Source organism: Castor canadensis, chromosome 7 (assembly GCF_047511655.1).
Source record: "Castor canadensis chromosome 7, mCasCan1.hap1v2, whole genome shotgun sequence".
NCBI classification, from domain to species: Eukaryota; Metazoa; Chordata; class Mammalia; order Rodentia; family Castoridae; genus Castor; species Castor canadensis.
In genome coordinates, this window is record NC_133392.1 from 104,335,618 (window position 1) to 104,355,787 (window position 20,170).

A 20,170-nucleotide genomic window follows, 5' to 3' on the forward strand; every position below is an offset into this window, starting at 1 on the left:
CAGAATATTTCACCCAACTTCCTCACAATATACATTCTTCTCAGCTGCCCATGGCACTTTCTCTAAAACTGATCATATCTTAGGGCAGGAAGCAAGCCTCAGGAAATATAAAAAAATAGAAATAATCCCATGCATTCTATCTGACCATAATGCATTAAAACTAGAACTCAACAACAAAAACAGTAGAAAACATACAAACAATTGGAAGCTGAACAACACATTGCTGAATGATCAATTGGTTAGATGAAATAAAAAAGGAAAATAAAAGGTTCTAGGAAGATAGTGAAAATGAAAACATGACCTACCAGAACCTATGGGACACAGCAAAGGCAGTCCTAAAAGGAAAGTTTATAGTCATGACTGCATATATTAAAAGGTCAGAAAGATCTGAAATCAATGACCTAACACTACATCTCAAACTCCTAGAAAAACAAGAGCAACCAAAACCTAAAACAAGCAGAAGGAGAGAAATAATAACAATAAGGGATGAAATCAATGAAATAGAAGCAAACAAACAAACAAACATTCAAAGAATCAATGAAACAAAAAGCTGGTTCTTTGAAAAAATAAACAAGATTGACAGACCCCTGGCAAACTGACTAAAATGAGGGTAGAAAAAACTCAAGTCAGTAAAATCAGAAATGCAAAAGGGGAGATAACAACAAATACAATGGAAACCCAGGGAATCATCAGAGACTACTTTGAGAACCCGTATTTCAACAAATTGAAAAATCTTGAAGAAATGGACAAATTTGTAGATACTTATGACCATCCAAAATTGAACCAAGAGGCTATTAATCACCTGAATAGAGGTATAACACAAAATGAAATTGAAGCAGCAATAAAGAGTCTCCCCAAAAAGCAAAGTCCAGGACCTGATGGATTCTCAGCTGAATTCTATCAGACACAAGAAGAACTAATACCAACTCTCTTAAAACTTTTCTACAAAATAGAAAGGGAAGGAACACTGCTTAACTAATTTTATGAAGCCAGTATTACACTCATCACAAAACCAGACAAAGACACCTCCAAAAAGAAGAACTATAGGTCAGTCTCCTTAATGAACATCAGTGGAAAATCCTGAATAAAATAATGGCAAACCAAATCTAACAATATATCAGAAAGATCATTCACAATGACCAAGTTGGTTTCATCCCAAGGATGCAGGGATGGTTCAACATATGCAAATCTGTAAATGTAATGTGTCACATCAATAGAAGCAAAGACAAAAGCCACTTGATGATCTCAACAGATGCAGAAAAAGCCTTCAATAAGATCCAACACCCCTTCATGATAAAGGCTCTAAGAAAACTAGGAATAGAAGGAAAGTACCTCAACATTATAAAAGCTATATATGCCAAACCTATAGTCAACATCATATTTAATGGATAAAAACTGAAACCATTCCCCCAAAGTCAGGAAAAAGAGAAGAATGCCCATTCTCCCCACTCCTATTCAACATAGTACTGGAAATCCTAGACAGAGCAATAAGGCAAGAAGAAGGAATAAAAGGAATACAAATTGGTAAGGAAACTCTCAAAATATCCCTATTTGCAGAAGACGTGATCCTATATCTTAAAGACCCAAAAAACTCTACCCAAAAACTCCTACACACCATGAACAGCTTCAGCAAGTAGCAGGACACAAAATCAACTTATAAAATCATTAGCTTTTCTATACACCAACAATGAGCAGATTGAGAAAGAATATATGGAAACAATGCCATTTACAATAGCCTCAAAAAAAAAATCAAATACCTAGGCATAAACTTAACAAAGGATGTGAATGATCTCTACAAGGAGAACAACAAATCCCTGAAGAAAGAGATTGAGGAAGACTGCAGAAGGTGGAAAGATCTCCCATGTTCATTGATTGGTAGAATCAACACAGTAAAAATGGCTATACTGCCAAAAGCAATGTACATGTTCAAAGTAATTCCAATCAAAATTCTAATGACATTCATCACAGAGATTGAAAAATCTACCCTAAAGTTCATTTGGAAACACAAGAGACCACGAATAGCCAAGGCAATACTCAATAAAAAGAGCAATGCTGGAGGTGTCACAATACCCATCTTCAAACTATATTACAAAGCAATAGAAATAAAAACAGCATGATACTGGCACAAAAACAGACATGAAGACTAGTGGAACAGAATAGATATCCAGATATGAATCCACACAGCTATGCCCCATCTTATTTTTGACAAAGTTGCCAAAAACATACCATGGAGAATAGACAGCCTTTTAAACAAATGTTGCTGGGAAAAGTGGCTATCTGTCTGCAGAAAACTGAAACTAGATTCAGTCTACCACCCTGTTTAATATCAACTCAAAGTGGATTAAGGATCTTAATATCAGACCTGAAACTCTGAAGTTAGTACAGGAAAGAGCAGGGAATACTCTGGAAGCTATAGGTATAGGCAAGGACTTCCTCAATAGAACTCCAGCAACCCAGCAACTAAGAGAAAGGATGGACAAATGAGACTACCTGAAATTAAAAAGCTTCTGCACAACAAAAGAAATGGTCTCTAAACTGAAGAGACCACCCACAGAGTGGGAGAAAATATTTGCCAGCTGTACATCAGACAAGGGACTGATAACTAGAATACACAGGGAGCTCAAAAAACTAAACTCTCCCAAAATCAATGAACCAATAAAGAAGTGGGCAACTGAACTTTTTCAAAATGAGATATCCAAATGGCAAAAAAAAAAAAAAACACATGAAAAAAAGCTCACCATTCCTGGCCATTAAGGAAATGCAAATCAAAACCACACTAAGTTTCTACCTCACTCCTGTTAGAATAGCTATCATGAAAAACACCACCACCAACAAATGTTGGTGAGGTTGTGGGGGAAAAGGAACCCTCATACAATGCTGATGGGAATAAAAGCTAGTACAACCACTTTAGAAAACAATATAGAGGATTCCAAGGTGGCGGCTAGAATGAGGAAGCATAAAGCGTTCCTTCTAAACTAAAATCTTGGAGAGATACTGAGATACACCTTACAGGCAAAACCACTGAGAAGAGGCAAAACTTTTACCCCTCCACATCTCCAGCCTGCACAGAGCATCACCACTTCATGTTAAATGGAGAAACCAGGAGGGTCCCCGGGCCACTGCCCGATGCCAGCTCCCAGATGGCTTGGGAAGAAGCAGACCACAAGGTGAGCTAAGTGGTAAGTGGTACTCCCAAAGACAACCCTGGGCCAGATCAGCATAGCCCCCTGGACAGACCAACCCTCACCCAGGGAAAAAAAGAGAAATTGACTAATAAGCAATAAGAACAATAAAGACACATAGCAAAGAGGGTAGGGAGCCCTGAGTGCCGAATGTGGGGGAGGGGAATCCTTCCCAGAACTGTAAATAAACAAGCTGGCCAGAGAAGGCAGGAGTGGCAGCACATGTCCAGCAAACAGAGGCGGGAAAGCTTGTAAAAGTGGCAGTGGGAGGAAAACTCCACAGGAGAGGGGAGAAGACCCACTTCCCATGTGAACTGTAAATAAACACGCTGGCCTGAGAAAGCAGGTGCAGTGTCACGTCCCCCATTGTGCTTGGAAAGGGGAAAGCTTGTAACAGAGGCTTGCACACAGGAGAACTCTGAATAAACTCACCTGCAGGGCCAGGTGAGTGCTAAGCTCACCCCAGAGATCTGCATAAATAAAGTCTCCAGCAACAGCAGGCTGACAGCAGCGGGCAGGCAAGCCACAGCCGCAAATAGCCATTCACAGACCTGTCTCCAGACTCTTTTTTTTCTCTCCCTACCTTTGATGAGACAACAACCGAACTACACCTGCATGCTGAAAAACTTACTGAACCTGTATTGCATTTGAACTTGGGACACTTTGTGGGGTTTTTTGTTTTGTTTTGTTTTGTGCACTTTTGTTTTATTTTATTTTTCCCTTTGATGAAACAACTACAGAACAACATCTGAGGCACCATCTCCAGGATTGGAGGCTGAGGGACAAACACCAAAATTATTAAGACTGAAACTTTATTGCATTGGAACTTGGAGATTTTTATATATTTTTTTTCATTTATTTATTTTTTAAATTTTTTTAAATTTTATTTTCAATCCTCTCTCTGTCTCTCTAATGCCTTTTCAGCTTATGGTTGATTAGCACACTGTCTCTCCCTGTTTATATCTTTGAAACTATTTTTGTTTCTTTGTTGTTTTTTTCTACTTGTTTATTTGTTTTTCCCTTTTCCTTTAACTTCTTTGCTTTCCTTCTCCTCCCACCCTTTCATTCTAAATATCACTAGTGCTATTATTACAAGCCAGAAAATACTTAATTGCACACAGTACAGGGACAATAACAACACCAAGGGCAATGACGGGAAGACAGAAAAAAACAGGGAAACCAGTTTCCCCACAGCAAAAAATTAGTACAGGAACCAGAGGGAAATGAAGAAAACAGATACTCAGATCCAGACTCCACCAAAATGAAGATAAACTATGCCAAAGAACCCAATGAAGCCCATAAGAATAATCTAAAAGAAGAAATACTACAGGTACTCAATGAGAATTTTATAGAGATGATACTGGATATGGTCAACCAAAATGTACAGGAGACACTCAAGAAATTTCAAGACAACAAAAATAGAGAATTTGAAAAAGCAAAAGAAGAAATAAAGGAAACCATAGAAGCACTGTATAAACAGCAAAGTGAAAGAGAGAACACGATTAATAAAGAGATAAATGAACTCAGGACAAAAATAGACAACATTAAAGAGGAAAACAGCCAGGATATGGAAAACCTCAGAAAAAAGAACGAAACAGAACTGCAAAACAAAATGGAAGGCCAATCCAGCAGAATAGAACAAACAGAAGACAGAATCTCAGAACTCGAAGATGAAATGGTAATTAAAGGAAAAACTGAAGAACTATTAGTTAAATAACTCAAGACCTGTGAAAAGAAAATGCAAGAGCTCACCAACTCCATCAAAAGACCAAACCTGAGAATCATGGGCATCCAAGAAGGAGAAGAGGTGCAAGCAAAGGGAATGCGTAATATATTCAACAAAATAATAACAGAAAATTTCTCAAATCTAGAGAATGTTATTCCCATAAAGATGCAAGAGGCCTCCAGAACACCAAACAGACCAGATCAAAATAGAACTACCCCACGACATATCATCATTAAAACAACAAGTTCAGAAACTAGGGAAAGAATATTGAAGGCTGTAAGAGAGAAAAAACAAATAACATACAAAAGTAAACCCATCAAAATTACAGAAGACTTCTCAACAGAAACATTAAAAGCAAGAAGAGCTTGGGGTGAGATCTTCTGGGCACTGAATGAAAATAACTTCGACCCCAGGATACTCTATCATTCAAGATAGATGGAGCAATAAAAGTCTTCCATAAGCAGAAACTAAAACAATATGTGACCACAAAGCCACCACCACAAAAGATTCTTCAAGGGATTCTGCACACAGAAAGTGAAACCCAACATAACCATGAAAGGACAGGCATCACCAAACTACAGGAAACGAAAAAGCATGAAAGTAGAGAGTAACCTCAACTTAGGTACACACAATCAAACCTTCAGACAACTAAGACAACTAAATGACAGGAATCACCACATACCCATCAGTACTAACACTTAACGTTAATGGACTTAATTCACCCATCAAAAGGCACTGTTTGATGAAATGTATTAAAAAGGAAGATCCAACAATTTGTTGCTTACCGGAGACCCATCTCACCAACAGAAATAAGCATAGGCTTAGGATGAAAGGCTGGAAAAAGATTTACCAAGCCAATGGCCCCCGAAAACAGGCAGGAGTAGCAATACTTATCTCTGACAAAGTAGACCTCAAACCTACATTGATCAAACAAGATAAAGAAGGACATTCCATACTAATAAAAGGGGAAATAGACCAAAAGGAAATAACAATTATCAAGTTACATGCACCCAGTGTCAACACACCCAATTTCATCAAACATACCCTGAAAGACCTAAAAGCATATATTAACTCCAACACAGTGGCTGTGGGAGACTTTAACACCCCATTATCATCAATAGATAGGTTATCCAAACAAAAAATCAATAAAGATATCCAAGATCTAAAATATACAATAGATCAAATGGACCTACTTTATGTCTACAGAACATTTCATCCAACTTCTACACAATATACATTCTTCTCAGCAGTACATGGAACCTTCTCCAAAATAGATCATATCCTAGGGCACAAAGCAAGCCTCAGCAAATATAAGAAAAGAGAAATTATACCATGCATACTATCTGATCACAATGCAATAAAACTAGAACTCAACCCTCTCTTCAACAAAATTAGAGATAAGGGCAAAATAGTTTCTGCTGGGTATTAAGGGGGTTGGTGGGAGAGGGAGGGAGCGGGATGGGTGGTAAGGGAGGAAGTGGGGGTAGGGGGGAGAAATGACCCAAGCATTGTATGCACATATGAATAATAAAAATAAATAAATAAATAAATATAAGAAAACAATATGGAGGCTTCTTAAAAAACTAAACATAGATCTGCCATATGATCCAGCAATACCCCTCCTAGGGATATACCCAAAGGAATGTGACTTAGGTTATTCCAAAGGCACCTGCATACTCATGTTTATTGCAGCACTATTCACAATTAACCAAGTTATGGAAACAGCCAAGATGCCCCACTACCGACGAGTGGATCAAGAAAATGTGGCATTTATACACAATGGAATTTTACTCAGCCACAAAAAAGAATGAAATTTTGTCACTCGCAAGTAAATGGATGGAACTGCAGAACATCATCTTAAGTGAAGTTAGCCAGGCTCAGAATGCCAAAATTCATATGTTCTCCCTCATATAGCAGACCTTAGACCTAAAACCAATGCAGTAATATTATTGGATATGGGTCACACACTAAGGGGAAATTGCATACAGGAGGAATAGGGAAAGTGAAGGAAGTCTAAAACTTAAAAGTATTTGATTTGCCCACTGTAGAGGAGAGAATAAAGTAATCTTAAACTGACAGAGGCTACTATGGGAAGGTGACTGGGAAGTAGTGAAGAGGTCTGGTAGAGATGAACCAATTTGGGTTGTAATACACATGTGCATGGAAGCAATGCTAGGAATCTCTCTGTATAGCTATCTTTATGTCAAGCTAGCAAAAATGCTATGTCTTTCTTATTATCGCGTATGTCTTGTCTTCTATAAAATTGGAGAAGAGGGCAGAGCAGGTTTTGCCTGGAAGTGAAGAGGGTGGGGAGGGAGGAGAGGGCAGGGGGGAGAGAGGGCCCAAACAATGTATACACATATAAATAAATGAATAAACAATTTTAAAAATAGAGATGAACCAATTGGGGTTATAATACATAGATGCATGGAAATATCACAAGGAAAATGTCATTTCTTTTCTTTTTTCTTTTTTTGGAGAATAGGAGGGAAGAACACATCCTGAAGGGAGGTAGTTGGAATTGGTACCAGTGGGAATGGGGAGGTAGTGTGGAAGGGAGATAGGAGGGAGAATACAGTGCAAATACTTGCACACACATATGTAAATGCAAAAATGATATATTCAATAAGTTGTAAGAACTTCTGTAAATGCCACAGTGTACCTCCACCCAGCACAATAAAAAAGTATGTTGCTTCAAACAGTTTGCACACTCTTCCAAAATACATGTGGAACAGATTTTCTATACAATAGTTGTAGTTGAATCTCTATCATAGAGTAAGTATGTTTGAAATTTTTAAAATAAATTATTATTGATTTTTTTATGTTGATTTACTACTTTAAGAAAAGGATTCTGGGGTAGGTACAAAGTTGTACTAATTTATACTTCCATGTGGAAGAATGATTTCAAGTTGTTTCATATCCATGCCAACACCAAATGCTATCTAGCATTTTCATATTTTGTAATCTGGTGCATATAAAATGCTGTTTCATTGTGTGTTTGCTTCAAAATTTTCATTTTTAACATATTTGTTTGGCTGACATCTATTTCCTCTTCTTTCCCCCTTGGTTCCCCTCTGCTTCCTTTGTTTGTTAGTTGGATCCCTACTGCATTATCATGTTGTCTTCTCTGCTACAATAAAAATTACTGATAAATTAAGTAAATGAAATTAAGCATATTCAATAATGCAGATCAACAATGGGATCTAAAATGACTAAATGTGGATGGTGAAGTCAGGGAACTAAGACAATATAAGCTAATTTTATTCCTGCTTATAATACAAATACTGCTTAATATATAGATACTTTACACATAGGTACTGCTTAACAAAATTGGGAACTAGGTATTACATTAAATATAAGAATAAAAGTAGCCACTAAAGCAAATTACAAATTTATCTAAATGTAAGACTATCTAAAATAAAAATGAAGAGTGCTAGGGAAAAGAGCATTTAGTACAAGGTTTTGAGATAAGAAAAGGGAAAAACAAATAAAAAGTAATATTTGTCTACTTCCTTATTTACAAAACATTAAGGAATATTTAATGATTAGATTGACTGTGAAACTAATGAAGTTTCAAAGTCAGAATTATTTCTAAACCCCAGAGGGCACTTTGAGGTCAAATAATTAAATGTGCTCATAAATTATTCATAAACTAAGTATTTTAATTACAACAAGTTAGTTCCAAGTTGGTACTTAAATTTTTCTTTTCTCACACTATGCACTGGTGGCCCATGCCTGCAATCCTAGCTATTTGGGAGGCCAGCAAGGCAAGTAGTTCACGAGACTACATTGTCAAAATAACCAGAACAAACTCAACTAGAGGTGTGGTCAAACAGTAGAGTGCCTGCTTTGCAAGCTGGAAGCCCTGAGCTCAAACCGCAGTCCCATCAGAACAAAATAAACAAACAAAAACTTTATTTTCTTTTCCTTAAAAGGAGCCACAAATTTCAGGATTGAAAACCTCAGACCCAATCTTATCACAGAACTAATAAAAACCTAACAATTTGAGGTAGAATGGGAAATGGGGTGGGAATAAGACTTTAAATATATAATTTTATATCATATTTTGATTTTTAAACAATGTAAATATAGTACCTATACATAAATTTAAAAATTTTTAAATATTGGGGCTGAATGTTGCTGTAGGCAAGTCTATTAAAAGTCATATGAAAAGAATTATATTAAGTGATTACATTATTGAGAGTGGGCACATATACCTAAAAAGCAATAAATGATATATAAATAAAAAGAAAAGAGATAAAGTGTCCACTTTAGAGTGGGATAAAATCCAAGTGCTTTACCTCAAATAGAGTTTTGAATAGAAGTGAAGATGGTATGTTTTGGAAATCCTTTTGTTTAATGGCTCAAATTTACTGTATTTTATTTCAATAGAATTAAAATGCTATTTATAAGATAAAAATCAATTAGGGGAGTAGGAGCATATGCGTATTTTTATTTTGTAGTGGTACTGGAATTTGAGCTTAGGGCCTTGGTCTTCCTAGACAGGTGCTCTATCACTTAAGCCATGCCACCAGCCCTAAGGCAAATTTTTTTCAATTTAAAATTTTGAGGAAAAAAATTTCAAATGCTTTGAGTAAAACAGCTTCATAAGAGTACAGGTATACTTTCTCAAGGTAACTGTTTTAAAGTTAACACTAATTTGTATGCAAACATTTCTTTTGCTTTAAAATAAATTGTTAAATTCAGTATATTTGCCAGGTAGGTGTGTTAGATTTGAAACTTAGGAGGTGAAATAAAAATTGTCTTTACTGAAAATAACCTTAGAAATTATCTATTTCTGAGCAAACTGGACTTGGCTGGGTGTAATCATGAAAACAATTTTAATCTTTCCCTATATCCTATTAATCTTGCTCTATGGGACTTCTTCCTGGACCCTGACTGAAATCTGAGGGAGGTCCCACCAGTTTTGGGATCATTTTTACCTAATAAAATTCCCTCTTGTAACTTTCAAGCATTAAACAGTGCCTGAGAATTGTGAACTTTAATTCTAATATTGTATTAAATTCTTTCAAACTCATTAAAGGGAAAGTCTGTTGCTAGTCAAGTGGAGCCTACACTTAGCCTCAAGGCCACATTTGGAAAGTGGTGAGGAGCTGCCTTTGTTCTCTCCCTTCTCTTTTTTACCTATTCCATACATGTTGGCTGCTATTTCTCACTCAATTGGAGACCAACCCAAAGAAAGAAGCAATTAAAGAAAAAGAGCACAGTCCTAAGTGTATGTCACAATTGCCATCCAGTACAAGAGACCCTTGGTGTGACTGATGGCCGAAGCCAGCTATTGTATCATAGGAGTCCTCAGTGGCTCTCTGCAGATCTGAACACTGGAATCTCTTGTCCACATCTCTAGACCCTGCTATCCACTTATAAACCCCCTCAGCCCCCAGGGTTTCAGTGGTCAGTACACAAATAGAGCCTCTTGGCCCTCCAGGCAGTCCTCTCGAAAGCTTCTTTTCTAGGGATCCTTTTTTGGTCTGCAAGAAACACACAGCTTTGCCAACAGTTTGTTCTTCCTGTAAAAATGCAGCTGGCTGTCAATGCAAAGCTCCTCACCCTGCTGTCAGTGCACAGCTGCACCCACAGCTTCGCATCTCAGGCTGGAGACCTCAGACGTTACTGAAATGACGTTGTGGCTTTTCCCCTTTGACCTATTGTAAGTGTATCATATTAATAGAATTTGAAATACTAATTGTTGATGTGAAAAATAAGTTCTGTTTGTTCTTCATGCAATTATTCTTGGACTTAAGTTACTTGCTAGTATCTCATTTTGTAGTTTTGTGTTTCTGCTCATAAGTAAGATTGGTTAGGAGTATATTTTTTCGATTAGGTTTACATACCAGGGTTTTGCTAATTTCCTAAAATTATGTGGAAATAGTTCCATCTAGTTCCATCCACCTCGAAAAGCTTTTAAAGAACAGGGGTCAACATTTGCATGGATATTTTAAAGACTTCCTCATAAATGTTACTCTGCAGCGTGTGGTGGAGACCCTGCCAAAGCTCAGCTTCACCTTAGAAGAGAGTGAGACAGACACTGGTGCTAGGAGTCACCAAGAACAAATGAGGAGAGGAATGGATGGAACCCAGTGAGTCTGATGAGCATATTAAGTGGGTCTGGTGCATAATGTTTTTCTAACAGACTAACTTCTTTCCACCTCTAGGCTTTGCAGATGTATGCCTGCCTGGAATACTCTCTCTTTTCCTGGCTACTTTCCTGCTTGTTTTTCAGCACTTGCTTTAAATGTCACTCATCAGAGAAACCTTCTATGTCCATATTAATCTGAATTAGATCATCAGTTATGGTTTCTCAGACCAGCCTAACTTTTAATACTAGCAATTTGTAGCTATGCAATTATCACTGCATAAGTTTTTTTTAAGTCTGTTTGTTTCTTGAGATGGTGATCTCATCACTGTCAGCATCAGTGAGAGATGGGGTCTGTATATGCAATATACTGTGTACCCAGTAAATTCATGTCACATAGCAAATGCCCAGAAAAAGTATTTTAAGTTTGTGTATGGTAATAAATTTTGTTCAGCTATGTATGCTTTTTTTGTATTGTTGTGCTGGGTAGGGATACATTGTGGCATTTACAAAATTTCTTATAATATATCAAATATATGTTTCTTGAATTTACCCCATCCCCCATTCGCTTTTATCCCTCTTCCCCCTTTCCTGGAGTAGTTTCAACAGGTCTCATTTTTTCACTTACATACATGTGTACACAGTATATATTTGCACTATATTCATACTCCCACACCCTGTTCCCAGCTCCTTTCAGCATGCTTCCTTTTATATAGAGGTGAGCTCCACTTTTGTTGTGGTACCTTCTAGAAACCACATCACACTGAATCTCTGGAACTCATGGAATCTGTCTATAAAACTATTACTCAGGTCCTACTTCCACATTTTACAGACAAGGAAATTAAATGATAGAATAATCATGCAACACCTCCAAAGTCCTGCTACATAAAACAAGACCTGGATCAGAGTCCTGTCTTACTGATTTCTGCTGTCATGTAGTTCCCACATGCCAAACTCTCTTTTCCTACCAACCCTTGTTCTCTACACTCTTCCTTCTCCTTTCCCTCCATCAGCAGACCCCCACCCCTTCCTCACTACTTCTGAAGCTCCGAGATGATAAGAGAAAGCAATATCAAGAACACAAAGACCTTCAAACTCAACAGACCTTGGTTCAAATTCTGACTCAGACACCTAGCACCTGTGTGAATCTGGACACATTCTTAACTCCACTGAGACTGTTCATACCCATAAAGTAGATACCCGTAAACTGACATGCACATTAACTAAGAATTATATATGGAACATGTGTCCCTCATAGTTCTTGGCCCATGCTAGTGCTCAAAGCTACCAATTCATGTTATCAATCTGTGTTATGGCCCATATGCACATATATTTTCCCCAACACGCTCTGCAAAGTGTAGAAATACCCACAGAGAAAGGTCTAAGTTCAAACCCAATATGATTAATTATGCACTGAGTATTGAGACTGTCTTTTAATACTCGAACAAAAGAAAGTCAAAGCAGTCTCTGGAGAAAGTCTTCCTAAAAGCTTCTTGAGGATTCAGTGGTTGCAACAAAAACAAGAAAATCGATCTTGAACTCAATCTTTTAATTTCATGATTACTATTCTCAAATGGAGAATGCAATTAACATTAATACTATGTTAGTTCACTTTCTCAAAATGAACACTGATCAGGTTTTATCTAAAGGGCCTGCAAGATCTCTTCTGCAATTATTTTTAAATATATTAACAGGATCTGTGTATTGTAGAACAAAATAGACTGTTTCTGGAAGACAGGGGTTCTGGGGTCTGGCTCTAGTTCTTCCATGTACTATATGAATATGAAAAGCCACTTATGGGAAAGTCACTATGAAAAGTTACTTCTTGTTGAGCCTCCATTTTTTTTGTAAAATAGGTTTATTACTATCTGACAGGATTATTTAAAGATCACACAGGGCATGAATTTTAAAGGCAAAAATTATAACAAACTTATAATGAACTCCTATGATTAGTACCCATATTCCTGGAAAATAGGATTTACACAGCCACTCAGAAATGAGGATCATTGGGAGTTGGCATAAAAATGTTATAATACTTATTATTGTTATGATATGAGGCAAACGTTACAGAGTTCTCAGAAGGCTAACTGGTTTATATTATAATAAAGGTGATTTCTCTCCATCTTAAATAGAGAAAAAGGGATGAAAACAGCAAAGACTCATTGCTGGATATTAAATATATTTGTTAAATATTTAAATGATCTAAAACCAAGACATGACGCATGTATTTTTGCCCTCTTTTCTTTTTTTTTTTTTTGTTTTTATTTTATTATTCATATGTGCATACAAGGCTTGGGTCATTTCTCCCCACTGCCCCCACCCCCTCCCTTACCACCCATCCCGCTCCCTCCCTCTCCCCCAACCCCCTCAATACCCAGCAGAAACTATTTTGCCCTTATTTCTAATTTTGTTGTAGAGAGAGTATAAGCCATAATAGGAAGGAACAAGGGTTTTTGCTGGTTGTGATAAGGACAGCTATACAGGTTGCCCTCTTTTCTAAAGCAACTTGGGTCCCCAGTGTAGAGTGTCAATCCAAGCTTGCTGTTTATCGTAACTACTCTTGAGATTTTACTTAATTATTCTCAACACCTCCTCTGTTGTTTCAATATATTGTCATCTAGGAAACACTTCTTTGCTGCAAACATTAACTTAGTCCTCATCTAAAGCTGTTAGCTATGAGCTCTGACAGTTTTAGGGAACTTCTAGATTTCAGTTTAGATGGAATAAAAATCTTCTGTTGTTATAGCATAAATCTACCTTTAATAGCCAAAGTATTGGATTAATTGTGGCTATTTAAAACAAGTACATGCTGTGCATAGGGGGTAAATAATACCAAAATAGAAACATAAGTATGTCAAGCATCACTTTTATCAGCCATCTCCATGTCCTAAATTTCACAACGTATAAACCTTGGTCTTTCTACTAGCCTTGATTAGGCTAAACCAAATGATCACCTTTATTTCAGATAATAAAACTGACAACATTCATATCCAGACTGGTGCCAGAGGAGGTAAAATTTTCCTGAAGTTGGAAAAATCCATCTATCACCCTGATAGAAGGGGCAGAACAGCTGTGTGATTGTAATTGTCATCAACAATTGCTAGACGTGAAAGAAATTAGAAATGACTTTTTCCTAAGAATACATTTATTATTGGCTACTTTTAAAAAGATAATCATACCTATGAGAAATTATCTTTTTGACAGAGCCTTGACAAGTCAACAGAATCCTGTTTTTCTGCCTCAGAGAGCTACTACTTCAGAGATTAAGATTCTTAAGTATGCCCTAAAACAAAAAGAGAAATACATTAGAAAATGTAAATGAAGTCCTTATGAAAGCAAAGCTCAAATTCCCCTTGATAAATAGCTATTCTTTTAAAAAAATTATTTAAATTGAATTTATGCAAATTGATACATGAAACAGAAATTGTATATACTAATGGGAATACCATGTGATGTTTCCATTCACACGTATAATGTAAAGTTTAAATTGGTTAAACATATCTTTTCCTTCAAATATTTATCATTTCTTTAGGTTTTTTTAAATGTACAGTACATTGTTGTTATCTATAGTTACCTCTATAGCAATAGTACACCAGAACTTCCTGCTCCTATCTAACTATAACTTAGTACACATTGATCAACAATTCCCCCATCCGTCCCTGCCATTATTCTCCCCAGACTCTGGTAACCACCACTTTGTTTTCAACTGCTTTAAGATCAATATTTAGATTACACATTTGAGTCAGATCACGTGGTGCTTTTTAATCTGTACCTGACTTTTTTCAGTTAACATAATGATCTCCAGTTCCATCCATGTGGTCAGGAGTGACAGGATTTTATTCTCTTTATATTTGAATAGTGTTTCACTGTACTGCTATATGGCATTTTCTTTGTCTAGTCACCCATTGATAAAATCTTTGGTTTTTTTCCATTCCATGACTAATGTGAATAGTGCTATAATAAAAAAGGGAGTTCAGCAATCTATTCAACATACTGATTTCATTTCCTTTGGATATATACTCAGGAGTGGAATTTTGCTGTATGATAAGGTAGTTCTACTTTGGTCTTTTGAGGAATCTCCATACTGTTTTCCACAATGACTGCAAAAATTTACATTCCCACCAACAGTAAGCAAGTTCCCGTTTTCTACATTCCTGTGAACACTTGTTGTCTTTAGTCTTTCTGATAACAGTCATTCTTACTGGGTTGAGATGATCACTTGTGGATTTGATTTGCATTTCCATGGTGATTAAAGACGTTGAAGCTGTTTCTCTTACATACCATTTAAAATGTCATCTTTTAAGAAATGACTATTGACCATTTTTGTCAGATTATTATTATTTGTTATTGAGTTTTTGGAGTTCCTATAGATTTAGGATTTCAACCCCTTGTCAGACATATATTTTGCAAATATTTTCTCCCATTCTATAGGTTGTTTCTTTCCAATGCTGTGCAGAAGGTTTTCAGTTTGATGTAGTCTCATTTGTCTCTTTTTGCTTTTGTGGGGTCTTGTCTAAAAATCCTTGCTGATTCCAATGTTCTGAAATGTTTCCTCTATGTTTTCTTTTAGTGAGGGTGAAGGGGTTCAAAAGGAGAATTTTCAAGGTTTGGGGGTCTAATTTAAGGCATGTCATGTCTTTCAGTGGAGAGATCTGATTGGTACTGAACTAAGTTCATAATATATAGTATGAGATTAATGCAGCTGGCAGAGTGGCTCAAGTGGTAGAGCATCTACTTAGCAAGTATGAGGCCCTGAGTTCAAACCCCAGCTTGCCAAAAGAAAAAAAAAGGTTAATGCACACCCTATGGGTTGGACTTTGAAGAGTCTTTAAGAAGTAAATTATCTACTAAATGGGAAAAATTGAAATTGTTTCCTTTAAAATTAGGAATGAGACAAGTGTGTTTACTCTCCCTACTCTTATTCAACATAGTACTTGTATTCCTAGCAAAAGCAATAAGAAAGAAGAAAGAAATACAAAGGATTCAAATAGGGAAGGAAGAAGTCAAATTGTCCTGTTTGAAGATGATATGATCCTATACCTGAAAGACCCTACAAACTCAATGAAAAAGTTCTTAGATCTCATAAACACGTTGAGCAAAGTAGCAGGATACAAAATCAATACACAAAAATCAGCATTTCTATACACAAACAATTAATAGGCTGAGAAAGAAATCAGAAGAACAATATCATTTACAATAGCTTCAAAAACTTAAAACACTTAAGAAAAATTTAACAAAGGAGGTGACTGACCTACACAATGAAAATTTTATATCACTAAAGAAAGAAACCAATAAAGACGTTAAAAAATAGAAGGACATCCCATACTCATGAGTTGGCAGAATCAATATTGTGAAGATGGCTATGCTAGAGGTATCAAAATACTTGACTTCAAACTATACTACAGAGCCACAGTAATAAAAATAGCATATTACTGGCAAGAAAAAATAGACATGAAGACCAATGGAATAGAATAGAAGACCCTGACATAAACCCATGCAACTCCAGCCATCTGATTTTCGACAAAGGAGCTCAAAATATGTGATGGAGAAAAGATAGCCTCTTCAACAAATGGTGCTGGAAAAACTGAATTTCTACTTGCAGAAGACTGAAACTAGATCCCAGTCTCTCACCTTGTACTTGTACTAGTACTAGTATCAATTTAAAGTGGATTGAAGATCTTAATGTAAGATCCGAAACTGTGAAACTACTTCAGGGAAAAATGGGAAACGCAATGGACCACATAGGCGTAGATAATAACTTTATGAATAACACTGTAATAGCTCAGCAAATAGGATTGCATGAAACTAAAAAGCTTCTGCCCAGCAAAAGAAATGGTCACAGGCTGAAGAGACAGCCTACAGAATGGTGAAAATCTTTGCCAGCTATACATCTAATAAAGGATTAATAGCCAAACTATATAAGGAACTCAAAAAACTAACCTCCCAAAGAGTGAACAACACAATGAATAAATGGGCAAATGAACTGAAAAAACAAGTCTCAAAAGAAGAAGTACAAATGGCCAGAAAAAATAAGAAGAAATGTTTAACATCTTTGGCCATAAAAGAAATGTAAATCAAACCTACATTGAGATTTTACCTCACCACCGTCGTCAAAATGGCTATCATCAAAAACACAGACAACAACAAATGCTGGCAAGGATGTGGGGAAAAAGGAACACTTCTACACTGTTGGTAGAAATGAAATTAATTACAACCACTATGGAAAGCAGTGTGAAGGACTCTCAAAAACTAAAATAGAGGTACCATGTGATCTAGTGATAGCACTCCTGGGCATATATCTAAAGGAATGTGCTCCAGGATATGATAGAATCACTTGCACACCCATTTTTATTGCAACACTATTCACAATACAACTACTATAAGTTGTATTGTGAGTTGTATTCATAGAAAAAAGAAAAAAAGGAATGAATGAATCCATTTGAATGATCCATTATTCTGAAGAAGACTATTTGCTTAATGAAAACAAACCAATTTTTCAGATAAATAAATTCAGAAGGTTATGAAATAAACAATAGTTAGTTGCAACTTCATCTTCCTGGGCAAGGATTTCCTTTTATAATAAAGTCAGGATAAGGCAAAGGAAAGTAAAATCAAATTAGTGTAAAGAGTAATATGTCTGGGTATAGATGTTTTTAGTTGTCAAAGGCAAAAACAGATGAAGTTGACAGTTCTTACACGCCATTTTGAAGAATCTAAAGTGGTGAAAAAAGGGAAAGGATTAAAGTGCCTTGCAAAGTGCAAAAAGAAGAAGGGGGAAGAGGAGAAAGAAGTACTAGGGGTTGAACTCAGGGCCTTGTACTTGCTAGGCAGGCACTCTACCACTTGAGCCATGCCCCCAGCTGTTTTTGCACTGGTTATTTTTGAGATAGGATCTCACTTTATGCCCTCTCTGACCTGGATCATAACCCTCCTACTTATGTTTAACTGCAGAGTTGGAATGATATGTGTGAGCCACTCTGCCTAGCCATTGGTTGAGATGGGATCTGGCTACCTTTTTGCCTAGGCTGGCATTGAACCATGATCCTCCCAATCTCCACCTCTCAAGTAGCTAGGATTATCACCTAATTCTTAATCTAGATATTTGAGTCATCTTTTACCCTTGCATCTCTGTCATAGGTCACTAATCTCCAGTACTGATCAAGTTGACTGAGCCAGTGGCGCTCAAAACTTAGTGCATTATTGTTAAAACCCAGATTGCTTGGCCTTGCCTAGGAGATTATGATTCAGTAGGTTTTGGAATGGGCCTAGGGGTTTGCATTTTTAGCTGGTTTCTGCATGCTGTTGCTCTTACTGTTCTGAGGACCACATTTTAAGAAGTCCAATTAGATAGGGTTTTCATACCCTAAAAGGGGTCGTATACCATGAGGGGGTGATATTGAAAAATACATATTTATCTTCATCCTGACCCTGGTATACGATTCCTGAAATTGTTGGATTGAATTGACTGATGGATTCATAATTTGATGGCTTTATTGAGAGATGATGGAAACTTTCAGAAGTGGGAACTATTTGAGGAAATAGGTCACTGGGGGTGTGTCCTTGGGGGCTATATCTCCTCTGGCTCCTTCATGTCTGTCTCTCTCTGCTTTCTGGCCACCATTAAGTGAGCAGCTCTGCTCCACCATGCACCTCTGCCTTACCACCGCCCAGAAACAACAGAACCATACAATCATGGAATGAAATCTCTGAAACTGTGAGCCAAAACAAATGTTTCCAATTTATTGTTTCTCTCAGATATTTATCACAGTGATGAAAAACTGAATGACACACCTCCACAACTCATCCTAATCCAACCTTGCCTGGTGGAGTGGGAAAGCATAAGGAAGATATGGAGTCTCATCTTTGCTTCCACATTCAGTACCTTTAGTGAAAATCACTTAAATCTCCCCAGGCCTCAACTTCCTTTGTTCAGTTAGAGATGTCCTCTACCTACCTTAGAGCATCACCATGGTAACTGAAGGAGCCAGTGAGGAGGAGGAGGAGGAGGAGGAGTTGTTCATCTATTTCTTGTAGCAATTTTAAGGACTAATATTATTCTACCCATATTCCAGAAGTTCTGGGGTTTTGAGGGGTTATATTTAAAATGTAATCCTTGCCCAATGTCTCTTAAGGAATAGTAGAGTCAGATCACAAATCTAATGATTAAATCTTTTGTCACCTTCTTCATTTATTCATTCATCAACACTTAACTTTTAACACCTGAAGTATGTTAGGTACTGTTTTAGACAATGGATGTACACTAATTAACAAAATATATAAGGTCCACAGCTTGTTAGTGCTTATATTATAGTAAGAAAAAAAGAGAATTAGTGTAGAAAAGAAAGATGATTTCAGATATTTAAATTAGTTTCTCTTGATATACTTATAGCTAGATATCTAGACAAGGGAAATTGGTGACATTTCAAAACAGTATTTTGGCAAAACAAGGAAAGCTGCACTTCTAACAGGATCACCATGCAGTACATTTGTACACAGCAGTTGGGTGGGCATTGTGGTTGGAAGGTGAGAAGGGAGTGTGCCTTTGTACCCTGTGGGCATTTTGTGGTATTTCTCAATTTACCTAAAGCTCTCATTTGGAGGGTTATGCACACAAAATATAGGACTCTTCTAACCTCTCTGCCTTTTGATCTCATTGCTGAAACTTATCTTTTGGATATTTTTTTCTGGGTGTGAACAAGAAGGTATGCCATCCATAGCTACTCAGTTATCCCTCAGTTATGTTCCCAAAGAAGCATGGCTTGCACTGTCCCTTGTCATTTCCTCTGTGACAAAGTTGTCTATCTTAGAGGCATTAGTGGAGTGGATCTTTACCACAGAATGGCCCAACTAGGTGATGTGGCTGAGCTAAATCACTGCTCTTAGGGCAGAAGTTTTTTACCTTGTTCTCTCTGAGAGTGTAAACAAAGGTCACTGACATTTGTACAGTGTGTGACAGTTTACAAGGGTATTCCTCACACTCTCTTATGTTGTTATTTATATATTATAGCAAAGAAAATGGATGTACAAAAAGATTTAGTACTCTGCCTAAATATCTCTGTGCCCATCAAGTAGGTATCATGTTTCCTAATGCCAATTCCTCTGTGCTTCCTGCTATCCCAATGCTAACATCCTGTTACAGTCCCCCTCACCCTGTCCCCTACTCAC